General features: G+C 51.0%; 1 protein-coding gene across 1 annotated transcript in view; it reads right to left on the bottom strand.

Moving 5' to 3' along the window:
- The window catches only part of LOC118369854 (leucine-rich melanocyte differentiation-associated protein-like), a 522,398-nt gene that overhangs the window by 116,164 nt on the left and 389,762 nt on the right, over positions 1 to 16,472 (bottom strand). The window lies entirely within an intron of this gene.

Below are 16,472 nucleotides of genomic sequence, written 5' to 3'. Positions count from 1 at the left end.
GTGGCAGCGAGCAGATTAGGCTAAATAAATAAATACTTTCAGAGAGACAGCTTCTGAACACTTTATTTAACCCCTGAGCACTTTGGGGAGGGATCCTCATTAACATTTTGACACACTCGGATGAATAGAGGTCAGGCAGTTTGGGTAATGTAGAGAGAGAGAGAAAGAGAGTGAGAGAGAGAGAGACAGACAGAGAGAGAGTAAGTCAGAGAGGCATAGAGAGAGAGGGCGAGAGACATCGAGAACTACTTTCTTCTATGACGGGGAAGAAGAAGCCAGAAGAGCGCCCTGGGTAATTCCAGAGTAAGAACAGGTGCAGTTTTCCCCTATGTGAGGCCAAAAACTGCTGAACAAAGCCAGTGAGAGAAGGAGGCTTGAATGTCACTACAGGGGCCTCTCCGTGGGGCCCTCAGCTCTACACAGGGACCCTGGGAAGGGCCAACACTGGGTCTATGTGTTTATCAAAACAAAAACAGGAAGCATGTTTAATTAACCTAAATGCATAGAGACTTCTTTCAGTATATTCATAAGGAGGCACAGGCTAGAATAGTGTACTGTCTAACATGAAGACCAAACTGTCTTCGTCGTGCCTCTGTGTGCGCCATCATGCGCATGTTGATTTAGCTTATTCTCACCAGACACGTTCATGACTCGCAGGTTAAAATACCAAACTGTGAACCAACTATACTAACTTGGGGACATGTTGAAACGCACATGAAACATTCACAGACATTTAGCTAGCTTGCTGTTGCTTGCTGTTGCTTGATGTTGCTTGCTGTTACTAGCTGTTGCTTGCTGTTGCTTGCTGTCCTGGGAGATAAACATTGGTTTGGCATTTTTTATTTTATTTAAATTTATTTTTTGAACTTCAATTGTTAGTAGCTACTATCTTGTCTCATCGCTACAACTCCCGTACGAGCTCGGGAGAGACAAAGGTTGAAAGTCATGCGTCCTCATATACACAACCCAACCAAGCCGCACTGCTTCTTAACAAGGCGCGCATCCAACCCGGAAGCCAGCCGCACCAATGTGTCGGAGGAAACACTGTGCACCTGGCAACCTTGGTTAGCGTGCACTGCACCCGGCCCGCCACAGGAGTCGCTGGTGCGCGATGTGACAAGGATATCCCTACCGGCCAAACCCTCCCTAACCCGGACGACGCTAAGCCAATTGTGCGTCGCCCCAAGGACCTCCCGGTCGCGGCCGGTTACGACAGAGCCTGGGCGCGAACCCAGGGTCTCTGGTAGCACAGCTGGTGCTGCAGTACAGCGCCCTTAACCAATGCGCCCGGGTTGGCATTTTACCTGAAATGCATATGGTCCTTTTGGGGGTGGGAATCTATGTACAATTTTGACCCATTTTTCAGTCACACAAAATAATGTGTTCTCTACTCAGACAATTATTCCACAGATAAAAGGGCAAACCTATTTATTTGTATTTTTTGTATTCATCTCTTTGTTCATTCTTCTTCTTCTGTTGATTTTATATGGCGGTTGTCAACCACCTTTAAGGTGCATTAGCGCCATCAACTGGACTGGAGTGTGGACCTCGTTCATCTTTCAATCACCCACGTGGGTCTATGCTCGTAAAAACCATTGAGTAGATGGGAGAGGCAGGACTTGCAGTGCGTCAAACGTCTAAAACTGAACCAAGTTCTATTTTAGCTCCTGGCTACACAGACGCCTGTTGACGCGTGCGAGCAGTTTGGATGACACGATTGAATAACATGTATTTGTACATTTATTTTGCACCGCGTGCGGTCTGGTCAGCACGTAAGACTGCTACAGCCTGCTATTCACTGTCAGTACAGTGAATAGCAGCCCTACCTCACTAATATTACCCAGTTTTAAATGATACACTGTCCCTGACCCCCCTCCATTCCTTTCCTTCCCCTCCCCTGTCCCTGACTCTCCATCCCTGTCCCTGACTCCCCTCCCTCCCCCTGACCCCTTCCATCCCTGTCCCTGACTCTCCATCCCTGTCCCTGACTCCCCTCCATTCCTTTCCTTCCCCTCCCCTGTCCCTGACTCTCCATCCCTGTCCCTGACTCCCCTCCCTCCCCCTGACCCCTTCCATCCCTGTCCCTGACTCTCCATCCCTGTCCCTGACCCCCCTCCATTCCTTTCCTTCCCCTCCCCTGTCCCTGACTCTCCATCCCTGTCCCTGACTCCCCTCCCTCTCCCTGACCCCTTCCATTCCTGTCTCTGACTCACCTCCCCTCTCTTTCCCTCCCTGTCCCCAACCCTCCTCCCCTCTCCCTCTCTGTCCCTGACTCCCCTTCCCTCTCACTCCCTGACCTCCCTCCATCCCTGTCCCTGACTCACCTCCCCTCTCCTTCCATCCCTGTCCTTAACTCCCTTCTCCCTCTCTGGTGTCCCTGTGCTATACATTCCATCTCCTTTATATCCTCTTGCCTGGAGAGGAGGAGAGCACCTTATCATGTGGCTGCTGCCGCTGTCCTTTGGTCCTTAACACCTGGTAAACATCTCCATCCTGACAATGCCAGCTGTGATTTGGAAGTAGGGAAGAGAAAAATCACTGGAGCACTAATCACTATTCTCAAGTTTGCCATGAAGGGTGATATTTGACAAGCACCTATATGATCCACACTATCCGCAGTGTCAACATGAGGACAATTTTGTGAATACTTGCTACATAAAGTGTCCCTAAAGATGGAACTGCATATCCTTTATAGTATTTCAAAACCGTTTTGCCAAGGTTCAATTGATATCTATTGGGTTGTACCGTGGCGGAGATCTTTGTGGGCTATACTCGGCCTTGTCTCAGGATGGTGAGTTGGTGGTTGAAGATATCCCTCTAGTGGTGTGGGGGCTGTGCTTTGGCAAAGTGGGTGGGGTTATATCCTTCCTGTTTGGCCCTGTCCGGGGGTGTCCTCGGATGGGGCCACAGTGTCTCCTGACCCCTCCTGTCTCAGCCTCCAGTATTTATGCTGCAGTAGTTTATGTGTCGGGGGCTAGGGTCAGTTTGTTATATCTGGAGTACTTCTCCTGTCCTATTCGGTGTCCTGTGTGAATCTAAGTGTGCGTTCTCTAATTCTCTCCTTCTCTCTTTCTTTCTCTCTCTCGGAGGACCTGAGCCCTAGGACCATGCCCCAGGACTACCTGACATGATGACTCCTTGCTGTCCCCAGTCCACCTGGCCATGCTGCTGCTCCAGTTTCAACTGGCCTGGGCCCTAGGACCATGTCCCAGGACTACCTGACATGAGGACTCCTTGCTGTCCCCAGTCCACCTGGCCATGCTCCTGCTCCAGTTTCAACTGTTCTGCCTTACTATTATTCAACCATGCTGGGTCATTTATGAACATTTGAACATCTTGGCCACGTTCTGTTATAATCTCCACCCGGCACAGCCAAAAGAGGACTGGCCACCCCACATATGCTCTCTCTAATTCTCTCTTTCTTTCTCTCTCTCTCGGAGGACCTGAGCCCTAGGACAGTGCCCCAGGACTACCTGACATGATGGCTCCTTGCTGTCCCCATTCCACCTGACTGCTGCTGCTCCAGTTTCAACTGTTCTGCCTTATTATTATTCGACCATGCTGGTCATTTATGAACATTTGAACATCTTGGTCATGTTCTGTTATAATCTCTACCCGGCACAGCCAGAAGAGGACTGGCCACCCCACATAGCCCGGTTCCTCTCTAGGTTTCTTCCTAGGTTTTGGCCTTTCTAGGGAGTTTTTCCTAGCCACCGTGCTTTTACACCTGCATTGTTTGCTGTTTGGGGTTTTAGGCTGGGTTTCTGTACAGCACTTTGAGATATCAGCTGATGTACGAAGGGCTATATAAATAAATTTGATTTGATTTGATTTGATATCTATCACAATTCAGTCAAATGTTTCAACCCAAACCTACACAACCGACCACCCACATGTTTAGAGACATAAACTGTATGTTAAAATAAGTATGAAGAACATAGCTCATAGATAATATAGCTTATGACTACCACAGACAGTGTCTTCAAACACTGTCAACACTAAATACCACACACAAACACTTTTTACGTTATGCCATTTTTAGATATCAATTCAAACTTTTTTGGTGATCTCATTTTACTAGTTCATGAGGTGCACAATACTCTATCTTCCTTAAACCACATCATTAGTCTAATTTACTTGATTCTTGTCGGTTGCTTACAGCGATCAACGCAGATCAAAGACAGACTAAAATGATACCAAGGGACTGATGTCTCCAATATCCACCATACAAACACAACAAATCAATAGAGCCAAACAGACAGCATTCCTAAGTATAGCTTTAAGCAAACTTACAAACATACGCAAAGGCTTCAATTGAACCCCATTGATATCGCAATGAAAAATGCATGATTTCACAGAGAAAAGCTCTTTTATCTTCGCCTGGAGATCAATAGCATCAAGGGGTTATAGAATCAAAGTTGTTTTGTTAGTGTTTGCAGTCGTGGAGGTTCTTAAGGAACATCTGAGCGCAATATAGGAGAACAAAGCACTCTAAACAAATGGAAAAGAAAAGAGGTGAAGTTGAGTGGGTTTCTTAAACTTTCTTTTTACATCCGGCAACACAATGTCCAATAGTAATAGTGCACATGACATGCCAAGTCACATTGAGTTACCACTGACGTGCTCTAGACGATAACTCAATGTGTTCCTCCTGCTCTTGGGTGATCTAGCCATCCTGATACGAAGTACAATGACAAGACAAACTAGCACGTCTTACATCAAAACGATGACATTACACTGCATTTCTTATTTCAATGGGTCAGTGTATAGCGTTCAATGGAACATCCCAGTCGTTTGAAAACTGGCTGTCATGGGTAGGGGACAGAGAGATAGAAGGGCAGCTAATGTAGACAAAGAGGCCTTACAAACCAGTCTATGACTTTACAATGCATAGTGCAGTGTATGTTACCATCACAAGATGGTTCAAATTATGAATTATTAACCATCAATTATTAGTCTGGATACTAAATTATTGATCCAGTCCTTTTTAATTACATTATTATAATAACATTGGCAGAAAAGCAACAATAAATATACACGAACCAACTAGAAACAAATACTGTAGTATGTCTGGCTACTCAGAACCCTGGTCATATGAAGTGACTGATTCACCATTTAAATCTGTTGCAGGGCTTAAATAGAGATAATAATGCTGTAAGTCAAGCCTCTCGTCAGGCCTGGCCAGGAGAGATAGGAGAGACAGGAGAAACAGGTGAAACAGTAGAGACAGGAGAAACAGGAGAGACAGGTGAAACAGTAGAGACAGGAGAAACAGGAGAGACAGGAGAGACAGGAGAAACAGGAGAGACAGGAGAGACAGGAGAGACAGGAGAGACAGGAGAGACAGGAGAAACAGGAGAGACAGGAGAAACAGGAGAGACAGGAGAGACAGGAGAGACAGGAGAAACAGGAGAAACAGGAGAGACAGGAGAGACAGGAGAAACAGGAGAAACAGGAGAGACAGGAGAAACAGGAGAAACAGGAGATACAGGAGAGACAGGAGAAACAGGAACAGGAGAGACAGGAGAAACAGGAGAGACAGGAGAGACAGGAGAAACAGGAGAGACAGGAGAAACAGGAGATACAGGAGATACAGGAGAGACAGGAGAAACAGGAGAGACAGGGGAGACAGGAGAGACAGGAGAAACAGGAGAGACAGGAGAAACAGGAGAGACAGGAGAGACAGGAGAAACAGGAGAGACAGGAGAAACAGGAGAGACAGGAGAGACAGGAGAGACAATAGAGACAGGACAGATGTCAGGGAGAGATAGGAGAGACAGGAGAGAGAGGAGAGACAGGAGAGACAGGAGAAACAGTAGAGGCAGGAGAAACAGGAGAGACAGGAGAAACAGGACAGACAGGAGAGACAGGAGAAACAGGAGAGACAGGAGAGACAGGAGAAACAGGAGAAACAGGAGAGATAGGAGAGACAGGAGAAACAGGAGAGACAATAGAGACAGGACAGATGTCAGGGAAAGACATGAGAGACAGGAGAAATAGGAGAAACAGGAGAAACAGCAGAGAAAAGAGAGACAGGACAGACGTCAGGGAGAGATAGGAGAGACAGGAGAGAGAGGAGAGACAGGATAAACAGGAGAGGCAGGAGAGACAGGAGAAACAGGAGAGACAGGAGAGACAGGAGAAACAGGAGAGACAGGAGAAACAGGAGAGACAAGAGAAACAGGAGAGACAAGAGAGACAGGACAGACAAGAGAGACAGGACAGACGTCAGGGAGAGATAGGAGAGACAGGAGAGAGAGGAGAGACAGGAGAGAGAGGAGAGACAGGAGAAACATGAGAGACAGGAGAGACAGGAGAAACAGGAGAGACAGGAGAAACAGGAGAGACAAGAGAGACAGGAGAGACAGGAGGGACAGGAGAGACAGGAGAAACAGGAGAAACAGGAGAGATAGGAGAGACAGGAGAGACAGGAGAGACAGGAGAGACAGGACAGACGTCAGGGAAAGACATGAGAGATGTCAGGGCAAGACAGGAGAGACAGGTGAGACAGGATAGACAGGAGAAACAGGAGAGACAGGAGAAACAGGAGAGACAAGAGAGACAGGACAGACAAGAGAGACAGGACAGACGTCAGGGAGAGACAGGAGAGACAGGAGAGAGGGGAGAGACAGGAGAAACAGGAGAGACAGGAGAAACAGGAGAAACAGGAGAGACAGGAGAGACAGGAGAAACAGGAGAGACAGGAGAGACAGGAGAGACAGGAGAAACAGGAGAGACAAGAGAGACAGGACAGACAAGAGAGACAGGACAGACGTCAGGGAGAGACAGGAGAGACAGGAGAGAGAGGAGAGACAGGAGAAACAGGAGAGACAGGAGAAACAGGAGAGACAGGAGAGACAGGAGAAACAGGAGAGACAGGAGAGACAGGAGAGACAGGAGAAACAGGAGAGACAGGAGAGACAGGAGAAACAGGAGAGACAGGAGAGACAGGAGAGACAGGAGAGACAGGAGAGAGAGGAGAGAGAGGAGAGACAGGAGAGACAGGAGAGACAGGATAGACATGAGAAACAGGAGAGACAGGAGAAACAGGAGAGACAAGAGAGACAGGACAGACAAGAGAGACAGGACAGACATCAGGGAGAGACAGGAGAGACAGGAGAGAGAGGAGAGACAGGAGAAACAGGAGAGACAGGAGAAACAGGAGAGACAGGAGAGACAGGAGAGACAGGAGAGACAGGAGAGACAGGAGAGACATGAGAAACAGGAGAGACAAGAGAGACAGGACAGACAAGAGAGACAGGACAGACGTCAGGGAGAGACAGGAGAGACAGGAGAGAGAGGAGAGACAGGAGAAACAGGAGAGACAGGAGAGACAGGAGAGACAGGAGAGACAGGAGAAACAGGAGAGACAGGAGAGACAGGACAGACGTCAGGGAAAGACATGAGAGATGTCAGGGCAAGACAGGATAGACAGGAGAGACAGGAGAAACAGGAGAGACAAGAGAGACAGGACAGACAAGAGAGACATGAGAAACAGGAGAGACAAGAGAGACAGGACAGACAAGAGAGACAGGACAGACGTCAGGGAGAGACAGGAGAGACAGGAGAGAGAGGAGAGACAGGAGAAACAGGAGAGACAGGAGAGACAGGAGAGACAGGAGAGACAGGAGAGACAGAAGAAACAGGAGAGACAGGAGAGACAGGAGAAACAGGAGAGACAGGAGAAACAGGAGAGACAGGAGAGACAGGACAGACGTCAGGGAAAGACATGAGAGATGTCAGGGCAAGACAGGATAGACAGGAGAAACAGGAGAGACAGGAGAAACAGGAGAGACAAGAGAGACAGGACAGACAAGAGAGACAGGACAGACGTCAGGGAGAGACAGAAGAGACAGGAGAGAGAGGAGAGACAGGAGAAACAGGAGAGACAGGAGAAACAGGAGAGACAGGAGAGACAGGAGAAACAGGAGAAACAAGAGAGACAGGAAAAACAAGAGAGACAGGAGAGGCGTCAGGGAGAGACAGGAGAGACAGGAGAAACAAGAGAGACAGGAGAGACAGGAGAGACAGGAGAGACAGGAGAAACAAGAGAGACAGGAAAAACAAGAGAGACAGGAGAGGCGTCAGGGAGAGACAGGAGAGACAGGAGAAACAAGAGAGACAGGAGAGGCAGGAGAGACAGGAGAAACAAGAGAGACAGGAGAGGCGTCAGTGAGAGAAAAAGTGAGTGAAAATGATGAGAGAGGGGGAGGAAAGGGAGAGAGAACACTTGAACAGAGCAATACTCAATCATGAGGCATCAAAGCCAAAGGAACTGAGTCATATTAAGAAATGCTATAGATGGAAGGAATGTAGTTTGGAAACCTACCAAAAAACAATTAGGCAACAAATACAATCCCTTTTAGACAACTTCCTGGACAAAACGTTCCACTGTAATAGTGAAGGTTTAGACAATCTAGGCAGTATAAAAAGAATTAACAAAAAAACAGAGCAAACTGGAATGCTATTTGGCCCTAAACAGAGAGTACACAGTGGCAGAAAACCTGACCACTGTGACTGAGCCAAACTTAAGGAAATCTTTGACTATGTACAGACTCAGTGAGCATAGCCTTGCTATTGAGAAAGGCCGCTGTAGGCAGACATGGCTCTCAAGAGAAGACGGGATATGTGCACAATGCCCACAAAATGAGGTGGAAACTGAGCTGCACTTCCTAACCTCCTGCCCAATGTATGATCATATTAGAGACACATATTTCCCTCAGATTACACAGATCCACAAAGAATTCTAAAACAAACCCGATTTTGATAAACACGCCATATCTACTGGGTGAACTACCACAGTGTGCCATCATAGCAGGAAGATTTGTGACCTGTTGCCACAAGAAAAGGGCAACCAGTGAAGAACAAACACCATTGTAAATACAACCCATATTTATGCTCTTTATTTTCCCTTTTGTTTTTGAACCATTATTACAACACTGTAAATATACATAATATGACATGTGTAATGTCTTTATTCTTTTGGAACTTTTGTGAGTAATGTTTACTGTTCATTTTCATTGTTTATTTAACATTTGTATATTATCTACTTCACTTGCTTTGGCAATGTTAACAGATGTTTCCCATGCCAATAAAGCCCCTTGAATTGAATTGGAGACTGAGAGGGCACGAGAGAGCACAAGAGAGCACGAGAGAGCACGAGAGAGCACGAGAGAGCACGAGAGAGCACGAGAGACCACGAGAGAGCACGAGAGAGCACGAGAGAGCACGAGAGAGCACGAGAGAGCACGAGAGAGCACGAGAGAGCACGAGAGAGCGAGTAACTGCGGTGTCAAGCCACCACACCCAACCATCACCACACCCCATCACCACCACCACACCCAACCATCACCACACCCCCATCACCACCACACCCAACCATCACCACACCCCATCACCACCACCACCACACCCAACCATCACCACACCCCCATCACCAACACCACACCCAACCATCACCACACCCCCATCACCATCACCACAACCCCATCACCACCACCACACCCAACCATCACCACACCCCATCACCACCACCACACCCAACCATCACCACACCCCCATCACCACCACCACACCCAACCATCACCACACCCCCATCACCACCACCACCACACCCAACCATCACCACACCCCCATCACCACCACCACACCCAACCACCACCACACCCCATCACCACCACCACACCCAACCACCACCACACCCCCATCACCACCACCACACCCAACCATCACCACACCCCATCACCACCACCACACCCAACCATCACCACACCCCATCACCACACCCAACCATCACCACACCCCCATCACCACCACCACACCCAACCATCACCACACCCCCATCACCACCACCACCACACCCAACCATCACCACACCCCATCACCACCACCACCCCAACCATCACCACACCCCCCATCACCACCACCACACCCAACCATCACCACACCCCCATCATCACCACCACACCCAACCATCACCACCACCACACCCAACCATCACCACACCACCACCACCACACCCAACCATCACCACACCCCATCACCACCACCACACCCAACCATCACCACACCCCCATCACCACCACCACACCCAACCATCACCACACCCCCATCACCACCACCACACCCAACCATCACCACACCCCCATCACCACCACCACACCCCCATCACCACCACCACACCCAACCATCACCACCACCACACCCAACCATCCCCACACCCCCACCACCACCACCACACCCAACCATCACCACACCCCCATCACCACCACCACACCCAACCATCACCACACCCCCATCACCACACCCAACCATCACCACACCCCCATCACCACCACCACCACCCAACCATCACCACACCCCATCACCACCACCACACCCAACCATCACCACACCCCATCATCACCACCACACCCAACCATCACCACCACCACACCCAACCATCACCACACCCCCATCACCACCACCACCACACCCAACCATCACCACACCCCCATCACCACCACCACACCCAACCATCACCACACCCCCATCACCACCACCACACCCAACCATCACCACACCCCATCACCACCACCACACCCCCATTACCACCACCACACCCAACCATCACCACCACCACACCCAACCATCACCACACCCCCACCACCACCCCCACACCCAACCACCACCACACCCCCATCACCACCACCACACCCAACCATCACCACACCCCCACCACCACACCCACCCATCACCACACCCCCATCACCACCACCACACCCAACCATCACCACACCCCCATCACCACCACCACACCCAACCATCACCACACCCCATCACCACCACCACACCCAAACATCACCACACACCCCCATCACCACCACCACAGCCAACCATCACCACACCCCATCACCACCAGCACACCCAACCATCACCACACCCCCATCACCACCACCACACCCAACCATCACCACACCCCCATCACCACCACCACACCCCACCATCACCACACCCCCATCACCACCACCACACCCAACCATCACCACACCCCCCATCACCACACCCCATCACCACCACCACACCCAACCATCACCACACCCCCATCACCACCACCACACCCCCATCACCACCACCACACCCAACCATCACCACACCCCCATCACCACCACCACACCCAACCATCACCACACCCCCATCACCACCACCACACCCAACCATCACCACACCCCATCACCACCACCACCACACCCAACCATCATCACCACCACCACACCCAACCATCACCACACCCCATCACCACCACCACACCCAACCATCACCACACCCCCATCACCACCACCACACCCAACCATCACCACACCCCCATCACCACCACCACCACACCCAACCATCACCACACCCCCATCACCACCACCACACCCAACCATCACCACACCCCATCACCACCACCACACCCAACCACCACCACACCCAACCATCACCAAACCCCCATCACCACCACCACACCCAACCATCACCACACCCCATCACCACCACCACCCCCATCACCACCACCACCACACCCAACCATCACCACACCCCCATCACCACCACCACACCCAACCATCACCACACCCCATCACCACCACCACACCCAACCATCACCACCCCCATCACCACCACCACACCCAACCATCACCACACCCCCATCACCATCACCACACCCCCATCACCACCCCACACCCAACCATCACCACACCCCCCCATCACCACACCACACACAACCATCACCACACCCCACCACCACACCCCATCACCACACCCCCATCACCACACCCCCACCACCACACCCCATCACCACACCCAACCATCACCACACCCCCATCACCACCACCACCACACCCAACCATCACCACACCCCCATCACCACCACCACACCCCACCATCACCACACCCCCATCACCACCACCACACCCAACCATCACCACACCCCCATCACCACCACCACACCCAACCATCACCACACCCCCATCACCACCACCACACCCAACCATCACCACCACCACACCCAACCATCACCACACCCCCATCACCACACCACACACAACCATCACCACACCCCACCACCACACCCACCACCACACCCAACCATCACCACACCCCCCACTACCACACCCCCACCACCACAATAACCCATCACCACACCCAACCATCATCACACCCGCCCATCACCACACCCAACCATCACCACACCCCATCACCACCACCACACCCAACCATCACCACACCCCCATCACCACCACCACACCCAACCACCACCACACCCCCATCACCCCCACCACCACACCCAACCATCTCCACACCCCCATCACCACCACCACACCCAACCATCACCACACCCCATCACCACCACCACACCCAACCATCACCACACCCCCATCACCACCACCACACCCAACCATCACCACACCCCATCACCACCACCACACCCAACCATCACCACCACCACACCCAACCATCACCACACCCCCATCACCACCACCACACCCCATCACCACCACCACACCCCCATCACCACCACCACACCCAACCATCACCACACCCCCATCACCACCACCACACCCAACCATCACCACACCCCCATCACCACCACCACACCCAACCATCACCACACCCCATCACCACCACCACACCCAACCATCACCACACCCCCATCACCACCACCACACCCAACCATCACCACACCCCATCACCACCACCACACCCAACCATCACCACACCCCCATCATCACCACCACACCCAACCATCACCACCACCACACCAACCATCACCACACCCCCATCACCACCACCACACCCAACCATCACCACACCCCCATCACCACCACCACACCCAACCATCACCACACCCTCATCACCACCACCACACCCAACCATCACCACACCCCCATCACCACACCACACACAACCACCACCACACCCCATCACCACACCCCATCACCACACCCCCCCACCACCACCCCATCACCACACCCAACCATCACCACACCCCCATCACCACCACCACCACACCCAACCATCACCACACCCCCATCACCACCACCACCACACCCAACCATCACCACACCCCCATCACCACCACCACACCCAACCATCACCACACCCCCATCACCACCACCACACCCAACCATCACCACACCCCCATCACCACCACCACCCCAACCATCACCACACCCCCATCACCACCACCACCCCAACCATCACCACACCCCATCACCACCACCACACCCAACCATCACCACACCCCCATCACCACACCACACACAACCATCACCACACCCCACCACCACCACACCCAACCATCACCACACCCCCCCACTACCACACCCCCACCACCACAATAACCCATCACCACACCCAACCATCATCACACCCGCCCATCACCACACCCACCCATCACTGCCCCCATCACTGCACCCCCATCACTGCCCCCATCACCACACCCACCATCACACCCCCATCACCACACCCCCATCACCACACCCCCATCACTGCACCCCCCATCACCACACCCACCCATCACTGCACCCCCATCACCCCCATCACCACACCCCGATCCTGCCCCCCATCACCACACCCACCATCACACTCACCATCACCCCCATCACCACACCCCCATCACCCCCCTTCACCACACCCCATCACTGCCCCCCATCACCACACCCCCATCACCCCCCCATCACCACACCACCCATCACCAATCACCACACCCACACACCACCACACCCCCCACCCCCACAATCACCCATCACCACACCCACACACCACCACATCATCACACCCCCCACCACCACAATCACCAAACCAAATTTGGTCGAAAGTGCAGAAACCCGTCCTAATGTTGCCACCTCCAAACGCCCAAATATAGAAGAGATGCAAACTAAACTAGCAACGGCCACAACCCCTTTTTGGGGGTATTTAATTAAGACCCCATTAGCTGTTAACAGTGTTGATGAAATAGTGTTTTTATTTCATCAACACTGTTATTAAGTTCAAGCATATTAAGGTAGGAATATTGTAGAGAACAATCTGATGATTAGTTGAATGTGATTCATAATGACATGGGAAGAGAAAACTAGTTTTAGACATTCCTTTAGTCCTCTTGAAGTCGTATTTCACTACATTCTAGAGCAGTCGGTGGAGGCCTTATGACAGGGTGAACACCCTACACTATGTTTTTCATATGGATATAGGCAAGGCAGTGCAGCACTCGCTCTTCTCTTCTGACAGAGATAAGATGTATAAATTAAGTCTACTCCAGAGCCCCGGGCGTCACATCAATCACAGTCTGCATGTCAGCAGCCACAACATTACCCCTTCATCAGTTGAAGGGTGTGTGTTAGAGAGAGCAAGAGAGACAGAGAGAATAAAGCCCTTGAATTGATTTGAGAGAGAGAGAGAGAGAGAGAGAGAGAGAGAGAGAGAGTTGCTGCTGTCAGAAAGCGAGTTGTGGCCTACAGGGTAGCGCAGTGGTTAAGAGCTGTGCCCCCAGAGACTCTGGGTTCGCGCCCAGGCTCTGTCATAACTGGCCACGACCGGGAGGTCCGTGGGGCGACGCACAATTGGCCTAGCGTCGTTCGGGTTAGGGAGGGCTTTGCCGGTAGGGATATCCTTGTCTCATCTAGCACCAGCGACTCCTGTGGCGGGCCGGGCGCAGTGCACGCTAACCAAGGTTGGCTTCCGGGTTGGATGGCGCTGTGTTAAGAAGCAGTGCGGCTTGGTTGGGTTGTGTATCGGAGGACGCATGACTTTAAACCTTCATCTCTCCCGAGCCCGTACGGGAGTTGCAGCGATGAGACAAGATAGTAGCTACTAACAATTGGATACCAAGAAAAGGGGAGAAAAAGGGGTCAACAAACAAAAAAAAGAACAAAAAAAGAAAGCGAGTTGTGAACAGCTGAATTGTACTTCACAGGTTTATTTAAAACAACGACCGCAGCAACAACAACAACGACCACAACACCCACAGAGGGCTGAATAAAGTGTGTACAAGCACTCAACGTTCCACCTTAGGGCATTTGTTTTGCTGATATGCTCAGACGATAACACGATATGTGAGAGAGAAACAGGGAGAGGAAGATATAGAGAGAGAGGGCAACCAGTGAAGAACCAACACCATTGCAAATACAACCCATATTCATGTTTATTTATTTTCACTTCTGTACTTTAACTATTTGCACATTGCTACAACACTGTATATAGCAGGGGCGCAACTTTGGTTTTTGAAGTGCGGTGGACATAGTATTATTATTATTTTTTAATTATCCAGTTGGATAAACACTCCAAACTGCCTTCCCAACCACTCGGAGGCATCCGCATGGTCCTAAAGCAACCCAATGTCTCGTTTTGTATCACATTCCAATGATAAAACTGGGGGGGGGAGACAAAAATGCTATTTCAGAATGTTGGGGGGAAATGTCCCCCACTGTCCCCAGTGAAAGTTGCACCCCTGGTATATAGACATAATATGACATTTGAGACATTTGTCTTTATTCTTTTTGGAACTTTTGTGACTGTAATGTTTCCCGTAATTTTTTTATTGGTTATTTCACTTTTATTTATCATCTATTTCACTTGCTTCGGCAATGTAAACATATGTTTCCCATGCCAATAAAGCCCCTTAAATAGAACAATGAATTGAATTGAGAGAGAGCTCTGAAGATCATGCTAGACCACCCAGTATCTAATATTGTGAAGCAGCAGACTGTTGTTTCCCCTCTCACACTTTCTCTCTATGTCTCCCTGTCTTTGTCTCTCTGCCTTCCTCTCTCTCTCTCTGTGCCTTCCTCTCTCTCTCTCTCTGTGCCTTCCTCTCTCTCTCTCTCTCTGCCTTCCTCTCTCTCTCTCTCTGCCTTCCTCTCTCTCTCTCTCTGTGCCTTCCTCTCTCTCTCTTTGACTCTCTGCCTTCCTCTCTCTCTGTCCCTCTGCCTTCCTCTCTCTCTATGTCTCCCTGCCTTCCTCTTTCTCTATGTCTCCCTGCCTTCCTCTCTCTCTCTATGTCTCCCTGTCTTCCTCTCTCTTTCTTTCTGTAATTCTTTCTCTCTGTCCCTCTGCCTTCCTCTCTCTCTGTCTCTCTGCCTTCCTCTCTCTCTATTCCCTCTGTCTTCCTCTCTCTGTCTCCCTGCATTCCTCTCTCTCTCTATGTCTCCCTGTCGTCCTCTCTCTCTGTACCTCTGCCTTCCTCTCTCTCTCTCTCTCTCTCTCTCTCTCTCTCTCTCTCTCTCTCTCTCTCTCTCTATGTACCTCTGCCTTCCTCTCTCTCTGTCTCTCCGCCTTCCCCTCTCTCTGTCCCTCTGCCTTCCTCTCTCTCTATGTCTCCCTGTCTTCCTCTCTCTGTCTCTCTGCCTTCCTCTCTCTCTCTCTCTGTGCCTTCCTCTCTCTCTCTCTCTCTGCCTTCCTCTCTCTCTCTCTCTCTCTCTCTGTGCCTTCCTCTCTCTCTCTCTCTCTGCCTT

The sequence above is a fragment of the Oncorhynchus keta genome, chromosome 36 (assembly GCF_023373465.1).
Source record: "Oncorhynchus keta strain PuntledgeMale-10-30-2019 chromosome 36, Oket_V2, whole genome shotgun sequence".
Taxonomy (NCBI): domain Eukaryota; kingdom Metazoa; phylum Chordata; class Actinopteri; order Salmoniformes; family Salmonidae; genus Oncorhynchus; species Oncorhynchus keta.
This window is presented reverse-complemented; position numbering and strand designations above follow the sequence as displayed.